The following is a 17,210-nucleotide window of genomic DNA, read 5'->3' as shown; positions in this document are numbered from 1 at the left end:
GATTTTGTTTACTTGGTGATAATTTGGCTTTTTACTTGTCAAACTTGTCATGTGACGTTCACTGAACTTGATGCAGCATACAGCTTTAGTAAAGCTGTATAGACTATACAGTAACATTTTTGAGATGAAGTTATGTATCATATGATGTCATCCTTTCCAAGCATCAAAAATATGTATGTCTGTGCATTAAAATTAGTTCAAATTTACACAGGTGTTCATATGTTTGACACCCTATGCAAGACAATTTTATTAGCTTTCATTTGGTACCACTTTCAATGCTATAGCATTAACCTCTGGGAAACTACAAAGAAAACAAGGACATAATATCCCGAATTTTGCAGTGTTTTTGAAAAAACTGCATGGCTCTTGAGGCAGGCATAGCCACAGTCCAAGATCAAAGTAACTGGTATATTTAGTTAAGTTAGACCTTGGAGAATGGGAATAATATCAGTTTGCATAAGTTTGATGAAAAAGGTCTAATTTGAAGAGGTCTGATTGAAGAGGTATGATTGCCTGCATCCGCAAAGTAGTACAGCTTGAAAAGTGAATTCATCCCAGCCAATTTGTGTAGGCAATAAATTAAAACAAATACAAGCTATCACAACTCACTGAGCACCCTGTGATAGACTGGCATCCAGTCCAGGGTGTACCCTGCCTCAAACCCGATGATTGCTGGGACAGGCTCCCTGAAGACCTTTTTTTCCAGTACTGTTCCTGAGTTTGTATAGCAACATATGTCCTGTACTAAATAGGGATTCAATGCATAAGCAACTGAGTCAAAACAAATGGTTCGAAATATTACAGTAGATTTTGGGTTTACACATAAATTCAATCAATCAATTTTTTTTTATATATATATATAGCGCCAAATCACAACAAACAGTTGCCCCAAGGCGCTTTATATTGTAAGGCAAGGCCATACAATAATTATGTAAATCCCCAACGGTCAAAACGACCCCCTGTGAGCAAGCACTTGGCTACAGTGGGAAGGAAAAACTCCCTTTTAACAGGAAGAAACCTCCAGCAGAACCAGGCTCAGGGAGGGGCAGTCTTCTGCTGGGACTGGTTGGGGCTGAGGGAGAGAACCAGGAAAAAGATATGCTGTGAAGGGGAGCAGAGATCGATCACTAGTGATTAAATGCAGAGTGGTGCATACAGAGCAAAAAGAGAAAGAAACAGTGCATCATGGGAACCCCCCAGCAGTCTACATCTATACCAGCATAACTAAGGGATGGTTCAGGGTCACCTGATCCAGCCCTAACTATAAGCTTTAGCAAAAAGGAAAGTTTTAAGCCTAATCTTAAAAGTAGAGAGGGTGTCTGTCTCCCTGATCTGAATTGGGAGCTGGTTCCACAGGAGAGGAGCCTGAAAGCTGAAGGCTCTTCCTCCCATTCTACTCTTACAAACCCTAGGAACTACAAGTAAGCCTGCAGTCTGAGAGCGAAGCGCTCTATTGGGGTGATATGGTACTACGAGGTCCCTAAGATAAGATGGGACCTGATTATTCAAAACCTTATAAGTAAGAAGAAGAATTTTAAATTCTATTCTAGAATTAACAGGAAGCCAATGAAGAGAGGCCAATATGGGTGAGATATGCTCTCTCCTTCTAGTCCCCGTTAGTACTCTAGCTGCAGCATTTTGAATTAACTGAAGGCTTTTTAGGGAAATTTTAGGACAACCTGATAATAATGAATTACAATAGTCCAGCCTAGAGGAAATAAATGCATGAATTAGTTTTTCAGCATCACTCTGAGACAAGACCTTTCTAATTTTAGAGATATTGCGTAAATGCAAAAAAGCAGTCCTACATATTTGTTTAATATGCGCTTTGAATGACATATCCTGATCAAAAATGACTCCAAGATTTCTCACAGTGTTACTAGAGGTCAGGGTAATGCCATCCAGAGTAAGGATCTGGTTAGACACCATGTTTCTAAGATTTGTGGGGCCAAGTACAATAACTTCAGTTTTATCTGAGTTTAAAAGCAGGAAATTAGAGGTCATCCATGTCTTTATGTCTGTAAGATAATCCTGCAGTTGAAAATGAAAATTTAAGCAATACCGTCTAATAATACTGCCTAAGGGAAGCATGTATAAAGTGAATAAAATTGGTCCTAGCACAGAACCTTGTGGAACTCCATAATTAACTTTAGTCTGTGAAGAAGATTCCCCATTTACATGAACAAATTGTAATCTATTAGACAAATATGATTCAAACCACCGCAGCGCAGTGCCTTTAATACCTATGGCATGCTCTAATCTCTGTAATAAAATTTTATGGTCAACAGTATCAAAAGCAGCACTGAGGTCTAACAGAACAAGCACAGAGATGAGTCCACTGTCTGAGTTCATAAGAAGATCATTTGTAACCTTCACTAATGCAGTTTCTGTACTATGATGAATTCTAAAACCTGACTGAAACTCTTCAAATAGACCATTCCTCTGCAGATGATCAGTTAGCTGTTTTACAACTACCCTTTCAAGAATTTTTGAGAGAAAAGGAAGGTTGGAGATTGGCCTATAATTAGCTAAGATAGCTGGGTCAAGTGATGGCTTTTTAAGTAATGGTTTAATTACTGCCACCTTAAAAGCCTGTGGTACATAGCCAACTAACAAAGATAGATTGATCATATTTAAGATCGAAGCATTAAATAATGGTAGGGCTTCCTTGAGCAGCCTGGTAGGAATGGGGTCTAGTAAACATGTTGATGGTTTGGATGAAGTAACTAATGAAAATAACTCAGACAGAACAATCGGAGAGAAAGAGTCTAACCAAATACCGGCATCACTGAAAGCAGCCAAAGATAACGATACGTCTTTGGGATGGTTATGAGTAATTTTTTCTCTAATAGTTAAAATTTTGTTAGCAAAGAAAGTCATGAAGTCATTACTAGTTAAAGTTAATGGAATACTCGGCTCAATAGAGCTCTGACTCTTTGTCAGCCTGGCTACAGTGCTGAAAAGAAACCTGGGGTTGTTCTTATTTTCTTCAATTAGTGATGAGTAGAAAGATGTCCTAGCTTTACGGAGGGCTTTTTTATAGAGCAACAGACTCTTTTTCCAGGCTAAGTGAAGATCTTCTAAATTAGTGAGACGCCATTTCCTCTCCAACTTACAGGTTATCTGCTTTAAGCTATGAGTTTGTGAGTTATACCACAGAGTCACGCACTTCTGATTTAAAGCTCTCTTTTTCAGAGGAGCTACAGCATCCAAAGTTGTCTTCAATGAGGATGTAAAACTATTGACGAGATACTCTATCTCACTTACAGAGTTTAGGTAACTACTCTGCACTGTGTTGGTATATGGCATTAGAGAACATAAAGAAGGAATCATATCCTTAAACCTAAAGACACAAGTGTTTGAAATAGGATAGTTTTTGAATTTCAACTTTAGAAGCTACAGTGAAAGGAGGGTCTGTAAGTGTAGCTACATGCACGCTGCTTCTTTCATAACATATAAAGCCTGATATCTTTGAGACTGAGAGACCGGACAGGTGAGTTCTGCCATACCAACATCTTTCCAAGAGTAAGACGGACCAAGTCTTTCGGGTCCGACTGCTTCCTGTCTTACGATACGATTGTGAGACCTGGACACGAAAAAGTGATCTAAGAAGATGAGTGGATGTCTTTACTACTCAATCAAGGATACTTGAGTACTGTTGGAATTATTTTGTTAGTTTAGGAGATTCAGATAAGAAGTACCACTTGGTTTGTGAGGGAGCCATCAACTATGACAATTTGGCAATGCGACAAATTTATGTGGGCATGGTTAACATACAGGTACCTCAGAGCCAAGTTTCAGAAGGCCAGGAAAATACCCATGATTCACCTGGCATGTTTCACATGGTTACTTTACAGGTGAAACTGGAGTGGTTGTATTCATGGACAGTTGCCATCTAGCACCCAAGGTGGTCCCACAGCAACAGTACTCCAGGTATGTGGGGCAAATAAAGGACCACTGGGGTAGGAACTTTGGGAGGTGATGGTCTCGTGGTTAAGTAGTGAGCTTGAGACCAGAGGTTCTTTGGTTCCAACCCGTCAAGCCGGAAAATCACTTAACCTTAATCCCCAAATTGTCCCTGGTGTGTAGTGAGCGCCTTGCATGGGTGTGTGTGTTAATGTGTGAATGTGAGGCATCACTGTAAGGTGCTTTGAGCTTCTAACTCACATGGAAAAGTGCTAAATGCAGTCCAACTCTACTCATTAAACAAGTGAGTACCTTTGTTTGGATCTTTTTGCCAAAATGATACTGCATTCCATTGTACTCAGAACTCGGCTGGGGGTGGGGATGAGCTCTCTCTTGGAAAAGTGCAATGGAACAACCATTCAAGTTGGAATTCCAAGAAGGAAAACCTGGCCAACAACTATGGGGATGAAATTTGTTGATCTGAAAGTAATATAGGGGCACACACAGTAAGCAGAATTGCATTTAATGGCCCAGTCACACGGCACTTAACGAAGGGCAACAAAGCCTTGAGAAATCTGGACTTTTGTTGACTTTCGTTGGCATTGTTTAACCTTTGTCAGGATTTTTAAACTGTTGAAAAATTTGAACGAAGGGCAACGAAAACCTCAATTTGTCTGTGTTTCGTTTTGCTGTTGCTCTTGGCGTTTTTTAATCGTTTGTTTAGTTTTTGTAAAGTTATTGTTTAATTTCAATTCAATTCAATTCAAATGTATTTATATGGCACATTTAAAACACAGCTGCAGCTGACCAAAGTGCTTCACAATAATAGCAATACAAAAGTGTAAAATATTAACAAAGGAAAAGAATAAAAATAAATAAAAAAATCTAAAAATACAGAGCAAAATAGCAGAGCAAAGCATACACCACTTAGCCAGTGTTGAAAGACAGGGAGAAGAGACAAGTTTTCAGTCTGGACTTAAACTGTCCCACAGACTCTGAGGACCTGACAGTCAGCGGAAGATCGTTCCAGAGTCGTGGTGCTGCAACAGAAAAGGCTCTATCACCTCTGGATTTAAGCCTGGCTTTAGGAACAGCCAGGAGAAGCTGGTCAGCTGACCTCAGAGCCCTACGTGGAGTGTACGGCTGCAAGAGCTCATTCAGATACATCGGGCCTATACAGTGCAGATACTTAAAAACAATCAGCAAAACTTTATATTTAACATGAAAGCCGACAGGGAGCCAGTGTAAGGTGCAGAGCACAGGGGTGATGTGCTCATGCTTCTTTGTTTTAGTCAAAAGGCGGGCTGCAGCATTCTGTACACTCTGCAGGCGCTGTAGGGAGCGCTGGTCCAGCCCAACATAGAGATCATTACAATAATCCAGACGTGATGTTATAAATGCATGGATAGCTCTTTCAAAATCAACTCGAGCAAAATAAGATTTAATCTTGGAAAGAGTCCTCAGCTGAAAAAAGCTGGCCCTGATGACAGAGCTGATGTGCTTATCAAATCTGAACAATGGGTCAACTATCACCCCTATATTTTTTTACAAACATTTTTTTAAATTGACTTTGTTGGAGAAGCTGAGTGTTTTCACACAGTGCAGAAGCTGGTTTCTGAGTGCTGAGGCTGCTGCTGCTTCAAGTACTGTCGGAAATTACAGGGCAAACTCAGCCTGCTTGCTTGGATTTTTTTTATGTGTGTGTGTGGGGGGGGGGCAGCTTCACTGGGCTCAGGCACCTTACATAGGCCAGAATTAAACATTCGTGTGGATAGAATTAATTATTTTGCCACAAGCAACTGTTGACTTTGAAACAACAAAAAAGTTATGTAATTTCTGACGGTACTTAAATGCAGCATTAGCAGCAGCAGCTGGCGATGCCTCTGAAAATCGTCAACTAACATAAGGTGGCTAATCTGCAAGTTTAGCCATAAATGTGAGATGGAGATTAGACAGATAATGTTGGGTGACTAACCGTAGTCGACTAAGTAATTTTAATAGACTAAAACATTAGACTGCTTTGTGAAACGGGCCGTGGGCCTGCTTTTATAAAACAGTCTAATCATGTTTAGTCAAATCAACTCACTTAGTTGACTAGTTTTTTGACGTTAGTTGTTGCACAAAGCGCTTAGTCAGCTGAAGTTTAACGTTACCTGACTAAAGTTTTTAGTCTGGTACAGAGGAGGCTAATCAAATGTCTTACCTCAAAAAAAAAAAAAAAAAATGGCAGCTACCATGTATCACCACTTGATTGGACACTCAAAAGCCCCCTACATCACTCGTATTCCTTGAAAAGGAGACCTTCCTCTGCTTTTGGCCGTGGTTACAGCCGACGACTATCATGAGGTGTTTGTGACAGTTCTCACACCAGCCACCGGGCATCGCTGTTATGCTGAGGAGCGTTGTGTGCACAAAAAGGTTGATGAAAGTGTAGAAGAAGAAAGTGAAGAGTGAATCTACAAGGCTAAGTGCTAAGCATGTCGTTCTGCAGTTCGTATGGTCATGACAACGACCAACCCAGAAGTAAACAAAACTGTCACGCATGGAGCTGTCACTCAGCAACAGCACACATGAGGCCGTTATGCCTGTGAAAACAGTCAACTAAGGTAAGACAGCTAATCTACAAGTTTAGCCATCGATGTGAAATGGTGATTAAATGGATAATGTTGGGTGACTAACTGTAGTCGACTAAGTAAGTTTAATAGAGTAAAAGATTAGGTTGCTTTATGAAACCGGGCCCTGGTGTCTCCAGGAGATGGGTAAACACAGCAGCCACAGCTTCTGAATCTACTGATCACCATGAACATTTGACCTCATGCCATCTTCAATGTTATGGGAAAATTTAAAGGTTTGTAACTCCTCACCCCCCTACAGGTCGTCAGTGGTGTATTTTCTATGTTCAAACTGAGTTATAAGGCATTTGATTGTTTCCTGGCACTACAAACTGGAATCATGTATTTGACTCTTTGCTTTATTTATACAGATACAATGATGAAAAAAAACACTTGTTTTTGCTCCGATTTTTCATAAACTGAACTCAAAAGATCTAAAACATTTTCTAGATAAACAAAATACACATTTCTCTCAAATATTGTTCACAAATCTGCCTAAATCTGTGTTAGTGAGCACTTCTCCTTTGCTGAGATAATCCATCCCACCTCACAGGTGTGGCATAACAAGACGCTGATTAAACAGCATGATTATTGCACAGGTGTGCCTTAGGCTGGCCACAATAAAAGGCCACTGCGCAGTGTAGATACATGTGCTAAGATACATGAATTTTGAGGGAAAAGATTAATGTGACATTAAAATTTTCATTTTAAATCTCAGCATGCAGAGCTGTAAGAAAATTTTGACTTGTACACACCCCACAAAATGAAACGACTCAAAGGACCACTGTGATGTAATTTACTTAAAATGTCAAAATCTGTGTGCTTAATTTGAATCATCCACTGCTCAGCAGTGATTCCAATTTGCATTTTATCCACCCATGGGAAAAGTATATGAAACATAATTTTTTTTCAGTCAGGAAAAAAAAAATCACTTACACTTTTTCCACTCACTCTGTAAAATCTCTGAAATCTCAAAAGGATGACTTCAAGCTCTCCTGCAACACACCATAAACTGTCATCACAATTTCCACAAATACAAGACAGTTATCATGAATTCCCTTTAATTCTACATACGTAAAAAAGCTAAATCACCATGTCTCATCTTTAATAAATGCTGCATGCTCCAATTTCTAAATTCAGTGTTCGACAAGAAGCGCAAGTCAATTCTTAAATGGAACATGTTATGCCATCAATTATTTAACTTTTTTTTTTTTTCATTTTTGTTTTTGCAAACAGTAGTGCATGCATACTAATGAAGACATCAATTACCTCTTTTGATATTAAGCTTCAAATTTGCATGATTGGCATGAGAGCATCTTCCACAGAGTTCATTTTGACAGCACACTGAGCTCACGCGTGATGTCTTACCACATAAAAACATTCGCCTTCTTGAGTTTGAAATTACTTCTCATTTCATAACTGAAAATGAAATCTCATTTCATCTTCCAAACAAATAATGTGCTCTTTCACTGCAGAGAAACAACCATCACCATCACACTGCATCAAGATTAGAACATAAGTTATGTTTTAGAACTTCTAATGTCTTGTCACATAGCCAGTCTCACTATTGTAGGAATTTGGTTTGTCTTGTTGGAGGACTGAAAGAAACTGGGACAACATGAAGTTAAATAGGTGCAAGATGAGAACAATGTCAGGTGTTTTCACTTGGGACTACCTGTATTTTGCTGGACTCTGGAGAACAGAATATCTGCACTGACTTTTCCTGCATTTTCTTATGTATTAATAATATATTAACACTGATGTCTGTACCGGAGAGTGAAAATCAAAAGTGCTTCTGGGCAGCATTTGCTGATTTAATTTTTGCAAAACCCCATCAACCTAATCCATAGAGCTACTCTGAAGTACATCCTGCCGATATGTGGTTTCCCAAGGATATTGTAAAACATCAAGGCTGGCCTTTACATTGCAGAGTGGAGAGTATCTCACCTTCCCCTGACTGATTTCTGGGGTTTTCAGAGATGAGTTATGACACCTACTCTATTCTGTCCTTGCATGAACTGAGTGTTGGGTAAGCTCATGGCGTCTAGTGATTTTGGTCCATGTGTCAGTGAGGAAATCTTCTCCAACCTTGACTGTACAGAAGATGCAGTGAATTTTAAGAAACACACACACACACACATATATATATATATATATATATATATATATATATATATATATATATATATATTCACTTATTCACTTTGGACATTATTTTTCACTGATGTACAATTTTCTTCATATATTATACTATTTTTGTGAGCCAAAGACTTTGGTCAACCCATTTCAAGGACCAAAAGAACTCACCCACATGAATCCACCGTAACCCTAACCCACATTTTCAAAAAAAAATCTGAATAATTTTCTAAAAACACACTTGATTTCAGCTTCAGAGCCAATCATTTCATTATACAGTGACCTAGACAATTATGTGACATATTCTGAAAGCAAGATTGTTCTGAACATGATGATATGTAACACCTGGACATTATACTAAAAAAAAGTATCTTAAAAGCAGAATTACTGAAAGTATGGAAAAACGGAGAAAATACCCCTGGACGGTTCATGGAGTATTCTTCATTGTTCAAAGGTTAACAAGAAGATTGTGTTTTGCATTACAGAATACAAAGTTGAGGAGCAAATAAATTAAAATGTTACCTTTAGCAGTAGAGAGCTGGTGTTTCAATAATTCAGGAGAATTCATGAAAATATTTGGTCTGCACTGAATTAGAAACCATTAAATTTGTCTGCAGGACCACAAAGACTGGAAAAGACTCATTACCAATGATGGAATGACTCAAGATTTGCCTTTTGACAGTTCAAGACAGACACCTTTAAAATTGCTTTACAAAACTGGAAACAATAAATGTAATTGCTGCAATTGCACAACACTATATACCACATGAAATGTGGCCCATTCCATCTGAAGCTGCATGACAATTCAGGTGTGTTCAAAGGTGTCTTGGATAAGCGGGATTTTAAAGGTCATGTGGGACTGAAATTGCTCACGGTGAAATGACAGTCTGCTAATGTTCACTGTAACGGTAAATGTCTCACAATGTGTCCAAGAATTCATTTTCTACTCCAACACTGCTGAGTTACTGTAGTAAAATGTCACCCGCTGGTTTAATGTTAATAAATACAAACACTTGTTCTGCCTGTGTATACACTTATCCTCCTCGGGCTGAACGGAAATATCTTTTCAATCATACAGTGCATCCAGAAAGTATCCACGGTGCTGCACTTTTTCCAAATTTTTTCATGTTCCAGCCGTATTCCAGAAATCACATGTACATAAGTATTCACACCCTTTGCCATGAAGCTCAAAATTGAGCTCTGGTGCTGGAATTGTCTGTAGACCTCTGAGACAGGATTGTCTGGAGGCACAAATCTGGGGAAGCGTACAGAAACATTTCTGCTGTTTTGAAGGTCCCATTGAGCACAGTGGCCTCCATCATCTATAAATGGAAGACTTTTAGATCCAACAGGATTCTTCCTAGAGCTGGTCACCTGTCTAAACTGAGAGATCGCCGGAGAAGGGCCTTCGTCAGGGAGGTGAGCAAGAACTCGATGGTCACTCTGTCAGAGATCCATCATTCCTCTGTGGAGAGAGGAGAACCTTCCAAAAGGACAACCATCTCTGCAGCAATCCACCAATCAGCAATCCACCAATCTGTATTGTAGAGTGGCCAGACGAAAGCCACTCCTTAGTAAAAGGCACATGGCAGCCCACCTGGAGTTTGCCAAAAGGCACCTGACGAACTCCCAGACAATGAAAAATTAAATTCTGTGGTCTGATGAGAGAAAGATTGAACTCTTTGGCATGAATGCCAGCTGTCATGTTGGGAGGAAACCAGGCACCATCCTTACAGTGAAGCATGGTGGTGGCAGCATCAAGCTGTGAGGATGTTTTTCAGCAGCAGGAACTGGGAGATGAGTCAGGATGGAGGGAAAGATGAATGCATAAATGTACAGAGACATCCTGGATGAAAACCTGCTCCAGAGCGCTCTTGACCTCAGACTGGGGTGACAGTTCAACCTTTAGCAGGACAATAACCCTAAGCACACAGCCAAGATATCAAAAGAGTGGCTTCAGGGCAACTTTGTGAATGTCTTTGAGTGGCCCAGCCAGAGCCCAGACCTGAATCTGAATGAACATCTCTGGAGAGATCTGAAAATGGCTGTGCACCGACACTCCCCATCCAACCTGATGGAGCTTGAGAGGTGCTGCAAAGAGGAATGGACAAAACTGCCCATGTAGGTGCACCAAGTTTGCGGTATCATATTCAAGAAGACTTGTGGCTGTAATTGCTGCCAAAGGTGCATCAACAAAGTATTGAGCAAAAGATGTTTAATACTTATGTACATGTGATTTCTTGTTTTATTACTATTATTTATTTATTTTTTTTAATAAATTTGCCAACAAAAAAAAAATATCACAAAAACCTTTTTCATGTTGTAATTATGGGGTGTTGTAACTAGAATTTTGAGGGAAAAGATGAATTTACTCAAATTTGGAAGAAGGCTGTAACATAAAATGTAGAAAAAGTGAAGCATGGTGAATACTTTCTGGATGCACTGTACGAATCTATTCTCATAGTTTTTTTGTGCAGTACATTCAAGAATCTTTATTTGGCAAACAATTTTCTCCACAGGCTTAGCAAAAATCTCCATCACAGGAAACATACCGGAACGTAAGTGAGGTAGGACTTGACATTGAGAGAGTGAGGACATACAAGTACCTGGGTGTTCACCTAAATAACCAATTAGACTGGACAGAAAACACTGACTCACTCTACATGAAGGGTCAGTGTTGTTTATACCTGTTGAGGAGGCTTGCGTTATTTGGTGTGTGCAGGCCACTTCTGAGGACCTTCTACGACACTGTGGTGACATCTGTGGTCTTATGTGTAGTGGTTTGTTGGGGAGGATCGGGGTGTTCTGAGCAGGAAAGGAACAGACTGAACAGGCTGATAAAAAGAGCCAGCTCGGTCTGTGGGTGTCCCTTGGAATCCACTGATGTGGTGGAGGAGATTAGGGCTGTGGCCAAACTGTCTGCCATCATGAATAACACCTCCCACACTGTGCATCAGACTGTGAGTGCCTTAAGCAGTGCCTTCAGCAACAGACTGCTACATCCTAAGTGTAAGAAGGAGCATTTCCGCATGTCCTTCATTCCATCATTAATCAGAGTGTATGGGGAGGTGACGGTCTAGTGGTTAAGCGTTGGGCTTCAGACCAGAGGCTCCTCGGTTCAAACCCCAGCCTGACTGGAAAATCACTAAGGCCCCTTGAGCAAGGTCCTTAATCCCCAAGTTGCTCCCGGTGTGTAGTCAGTGTCTTGCATCGCAGCACACTGACATCGGTGTGTGTGTGTTCATGTGACTGGGTGAATTTGAGGCATAACTGTAAAGCGCTCTGAGCACTTCTGATGTGCGTCTGATGCAGATGGAAAAGCACTATATAAATGCAGTCCATTTGCATAATCCTGCACTGTAACCATATATACCCACTCCACTGACGCTGCTAGTGTAACTTGTGCAATAGGATGTTACATGTGCAATAATCTGTTACAATTTCATGTGGAAATGTCACCTTGTTTTTTTTTTTTGTTTTTTTTATCTAAACTGCGTTTTTACCTCTGTCTATGGGTGCTGCTGTAATAGTGAACTTTCTCCACTGTAGGATCAATAAAGTTTATCTTGATCTTAATCAGCTCCTCTACTTGATCCTCCATTAATGACTTTTTGTTTCATCAAAGGCCCATTAGCCATCTTGTGTTCAGAATTCCTGCTGGGTCTTCATGGTTACCAGAGTGGCCATGGGGCACACAAAGTCCCCTCCTTCACCCCAACAGGCTGTCCAGGACTTGATCCATAATGCAGATGTCATGGCGTGGATTCTGTTATTAACTTCTTAAAGTGTGAAAATAGAAAAAAAAACAAAAACTTTTTTATTTCATACTGAAAATATTCAATTTAAGTTACACAAACTAAGCACAATAAAATTAGCACTGCTGCCTTACATAGAGAAGGTCCCAGTTTCACATCCAATCTGGTCCTTTATGTGTGGAGTATACATCTGCTTGCATGGGTTTCCTCCCAGTGGTCCAGCTTCTTCCCACTTCCAAAGACATGCTGGTGGACTTTAAATTGACTGTAGGTGTGACTGAGTTTGTCTATATGTGTTGGCCATGCCATAAAGTGGTGGCCTGTCCAGGGTATACCCTGCACCTCACCCAAAGACCTCTGGGATAGGCTTCAGAACCTGTGTTATGTTTTGCAAAGGTTCGCGAGAAAAACACTTTTCAACCTAAAAATCCTGTTTCTGTAAACATCTTACCAGACATTAGCAAGATACTAGTGATACAGGAGCATTACTATGACACACATTTTACTGAAACAAATCAATCAAATTTTGGGTTCATCAAGTCATCAAGCATGGATGAAAAGCTCAGAGTGACATTGTCAGATTCCCCCAAATAACCACGAGCAAGGCATGCATGGGAAGACTGACCAAGCAACAAACCCCAACTGCATGCCACCGTCATTTTTAACTAATGTGGCTGCAGGGTAATTCTGGCACTGTCCCAAAGACCAATTAATATCATGTTTTCACAAGGACACAGTTACGACTCTTCACAAATAATACCTGCTTATCATATTATCATGATTTAACTGTATTCATTCGAATTTGTATGTGGATATGGTGTTGATCCAGATTTGCCTCAGAATGTTTGTTGCACTGCATGTCCTTATTTTGTGTCAGATTTTGACCCATTTTCTTGTTATGTGATGTAATAAATCTATTTTTATTATGTCACAAAGCACTTCTTGGCTTCTGTTCTCAGATGTGATCCAGCAGATCTGCAGTGCAGTTTCTAGTTTGATTTGTCACACCCTGCCTGAGTCCAAACTGTCCCCAGATTTACACCATGTTGTGATTTAGTGTTTGCAGTAAATCTACAACTAAATCCTTCAGAGCTGCCCACAAGGTAGATGAGATTTAAAATAAATAAAAGTATTTTGACTTACAATTGTCTGTCAGTAGGTGGATACTATGACCTGGAATATTGTGTGTGTATATATACAACCCCTGGCAAAAATTATGGAATCACCGGCCTCAGAGGATGTTCATTCAGTTGTTTAATTTTGTAGAAAAAAAGCAGATCACAGACATGACACAAAACTAAAGTCATTTCAAATGGCAACTTTCTGGCTTTAAGAAACACTATAAGAAATCAAGAAAAAAGATTGTGACAGTCAGTAACGGTTACTTTTTTAGACCAAGCAGAGGAAAAAAATATGGAATCACCCTGTAAATTTTCATCCCCCAAATTAACACCTGCATCAAATCAGATCTGCTCATTGACACTGACCCTATGCCATGATGCCATGACATTGACCCTACGTGTCTTTTTGCAAGGAATGTTTTTGCAGTTTTTGCTCTATGGCAAGATGCATTATAATCTTGAAAAATGATTTCATCATCCCCAAACATCCTTTCAATTGTCCAAAATATCAACATAAACTTGTGCATTTATTGATGATGTAATGACAGCCATCTCCCCAGTGCCTTTACCTGACATGCAGCCCCATATCATCAATGACTGTGGAAATTTACATGTTCTCTTCAGGCAGTCATCTTTATAAATCTCATTGGAAAGGCACCAAACAAAAGTTCCAGCATCATCACCTTGCCCAATGCAGATTCGAGATTCATCACTGAATATGACTTTCATCCAGTCATCCACAGTCCACAATTGCTTTTCCTTAGCCCATTGTAACCTTGTTTTTTTCTGTTTAGGTGTTAATGATGCCTTTCGTTTAGCTTTTCTGTATGTAAATCCCATTTCCTTTAGGCGGTTTCTTACAGTTCGGTCACAGACGTTGACTCCAGTTTCCTCCCATTCGTTCCTCATTTGTTTTGTTGTACATTTTTTTTATTTTTGAGACATATTGCTTTAAGTTTTCTGTCTTGACGCTTTGATGTCTTCCTTGGTCTACCAGTATGTTTGCCTTTAACAACCTTACCATGTTGTTTGTATTTGTTCCACAGTTTAGACACAGCTGACTGTGAACAACCAACATCTTTTGCAACATTGCATGATGATTTACTCTCTTTTAAGAGTTTGATAATCCTCTCCTTTGTTTCAATTGACATCTCTCGTGTTGGAGCCATGATTCATGTCAGTCCACTTGGTGCAACAGCTCTCCAAGGTGTGTTCACTCCTTTTTAGATGCAGACTAACGAGCAGATCTGATATGATGCAGGTGTTAGTTTTGGGGATGAAAATTTACAGGATGATTCCATAATTTTTTCCTCAAAATTGAGTGATTCCATATTTTTGTCCTCTGCTTGGTCTAAAAAAGTAACCGTTACTGACTGCCACAATCTTTTTTTCTTGATTTCTTATAGTGTTTCTTAAAGCCAGAAAGTTGCCATTTGAAATGACTTTAGTTTTGTGTCATGTCTGTGATCTGCTTTTTTCCTACAAAATTAAACAACTGAATGAACATCCTCCGAGGCCGGTGATTACATAATTTTTGCCAGGGGTTGTGTATGTATATATATATATATATATATATATATATATATATATATATATATATATATATATATATATATATATATATATATATGACTGTTTTTGCATTATTTCAATGGAACAAATAATTTGGTGAAAGATGGAACATACCATTCACTGAGGTGAAGGATGGAAACGGCTGTGGTGAATACCTACTTTAAGAAAAGGGAGGAACACAGGGTGATATAAGAGTGGAGGAAGGTGCACACAGATGGACTACATACTTTGTAGGAGTCAGTAGGAGGAGCAAGACTGAGTATGTGTGTGAATGAGAGGGAGCCCAGTGGAATAATGTGGTTACAAAGAGTCGAAGTGGTGAAAGTTGTTGAGTTTAAATACTTGGGATCAACTGTCCAACGAAATGGAGAGTGTGGTAGAGATGAAGAAGAGAGTGCAGGCAGGGTGGAGTGGGTGGAGAAAGGAGGCAGGAGTGATTTGTGACTGAAGAACAGCAAGAGTGATGGGGAAAGTTTAGAAGCCATGTGGGAGACCAGCTATGTTGTTCAGCTTAGAGACGGTGGCACAAACAAAAAGACAGGAGGCAGAGCTGGAGGAGCTGAAGATGTTGAGATTCTCTTTGGGAGTGACAAGACTGGACAGAATTAGGTATGAACATATCAGAGTGACAGCTCGGGAGGGTTTTGAGACAAAGTCAGAGAGGCGAGATTGAGATGATTTGGACATATGCAGAGGAGGGACCCAGGGTACATAGGGAGAAGGATGATGAGGATGGAGCCACCAGGCAGGAGGAGAAGGAGACCAAAGAGGAGGTTTATGGATGTGCTGAGGGAGAACATGTAGGTGGTTGGTGTGACAGAGGAAGATGCAAAGGACAGGTTGAGATGGAAACGACTGATCTGCTGTGGCGACCCCTAACGGGAGCAGTTGTACGAAGAAGACAACACACTCGATGTGCTCAGTGTTATCTCCGCAAGAGTCATGGAGCCTATATTTACCTGAATTATGTCAGCAATCCCAAAAGTCACTGCAAAACATGGCCACACACACACACACACACACACACACACACACACACACACACACACACACACACACACACACACACACACACACACACACACACACACACACACACACACACACACACACACACACACACACACACACACACACAGAGCATCAAACTTGTAGCCCATTTGTTGGAAGATGTGCCTGTATTTTCCAGACAATGTCGGCTCCCCAAGCCTCTGACTGCCTGGCAGCTTTTGTGTCTGGGATCAAGTATGAGGCTGACGAGCGTGTCTGCGAGGCTAACTATGATATAGCACCATGCTGTCAAAACACATCCAGGACCAAATCCTTGCATGCCGGGCCATGGGGGTAATTGGCTGTCGTCTGGTAGGTGTGCCGCTTAAAGCCTCATTTATCAAAAGCTTTTCCACCATATTTCAACAGAGCACATTATTAAAATAGCAACAAAGCCAGTTCAATGGCAAAATTGTACATTATCCAACCCGTAAGACATTTTCTAACACACACACACACACTATATATATATATATATATATATATATATATATATATATATATATATATATATATATATATATATATATATATATATATACACACACACACACACACACACCTTATATATCCTGCCAAGGGCCGATTTAGTCACAAAAAATAAATCACAATTAACTCACCTGTTTGTGTCCATGTTTCATCCTTTTCTTATTCATTAAATGTGTGACTTGTAATTTAATTAAATTTCAGGTGGGTACCCAAACCAGATTTCTTTAAAAATGAGGTGCAATGATAATCAGTTCTGGGGGCTAACATGGGCCAATATGGTGTGTGTATATACAACCCCAATTCCAATGAAGGTGGGACACTGTGTGAAATGTAAATAAAAAAAGAATACAATGGTTTACAAATCCTCTTCAACCTATATTCAATTGAATACACCACAAAGACAAGATATTTAATGTTCAAACTGATAAACTTTGTTTTTGTGCTAATATTTGCTCATTTTGAAATGGATGCCTGCAACACACTGAGTGTTGTTAGAAGGAAAGGTGACGTCACACAGTAGTAAACATACCACTGTCCCAGCTTTTTTTTTTTATATTTTACAGTGTCCC

The 17,210-nt window shown here is 39.8% G+C and overlaps 1 protein-coding gene and 2 long non-coding RNA genes across 8 annotated transcripts in view; 2 read left to right on the top strand and 1 right to left on the bottom strand.

Moving 5' to 3' along the window:
- cadm1a (cell adhesion molecule 1a) overlaps positions 1 to 17,210 on the bottom strand; it is a 1,471,967-nt gene that overhangs the window by 734,642 nt on the left and 720,115 nt on the right. The gene's annotated exons all lie outside the window — the stretch shown is intronic.
- LOC117516939 overlaps positions 1 to 17,210 on the top strand; it is a 777,663-nt gene that overhangs the window by 97,584 nt on the left and 662,869 nt on the right. The gene's annotated exons all lie outside the window — the stretch shown is intronic.
- Positions 402 to 10,615, top strand: LOC117516934. Its single transcript, XR_004562581.1, has 3 exons — positions 402 to 503; positions 3,691 to 3,697; positions 10,604 to 10,615. It is a non-coding gene; the product is annotated as an uncharacterized LOC117516934 (long non-coding RNA).

The sequence above is a fragment of the Thalassophryne amazonica genome, chromosome 9 (assembly GCF_902500255.1).
Source record: "Thalassophryne amazonica chromosome 9, fThaAma1.1, whole genome shotgun sequence".
Classification (NCBI taxonomy): domain Eukaryota; kingdom Metazoa; phylum Chordata; class Actinopteri; order Batrachoidiformes; family Batrachoididae; genus Thalassophryne; species Thalassophryne amazonica.
The sequence above is the reverse complement of the archived record's forward strand: the minus strand, read 5'-3'. Positions and strand labels throughout refer to the sequence as shown.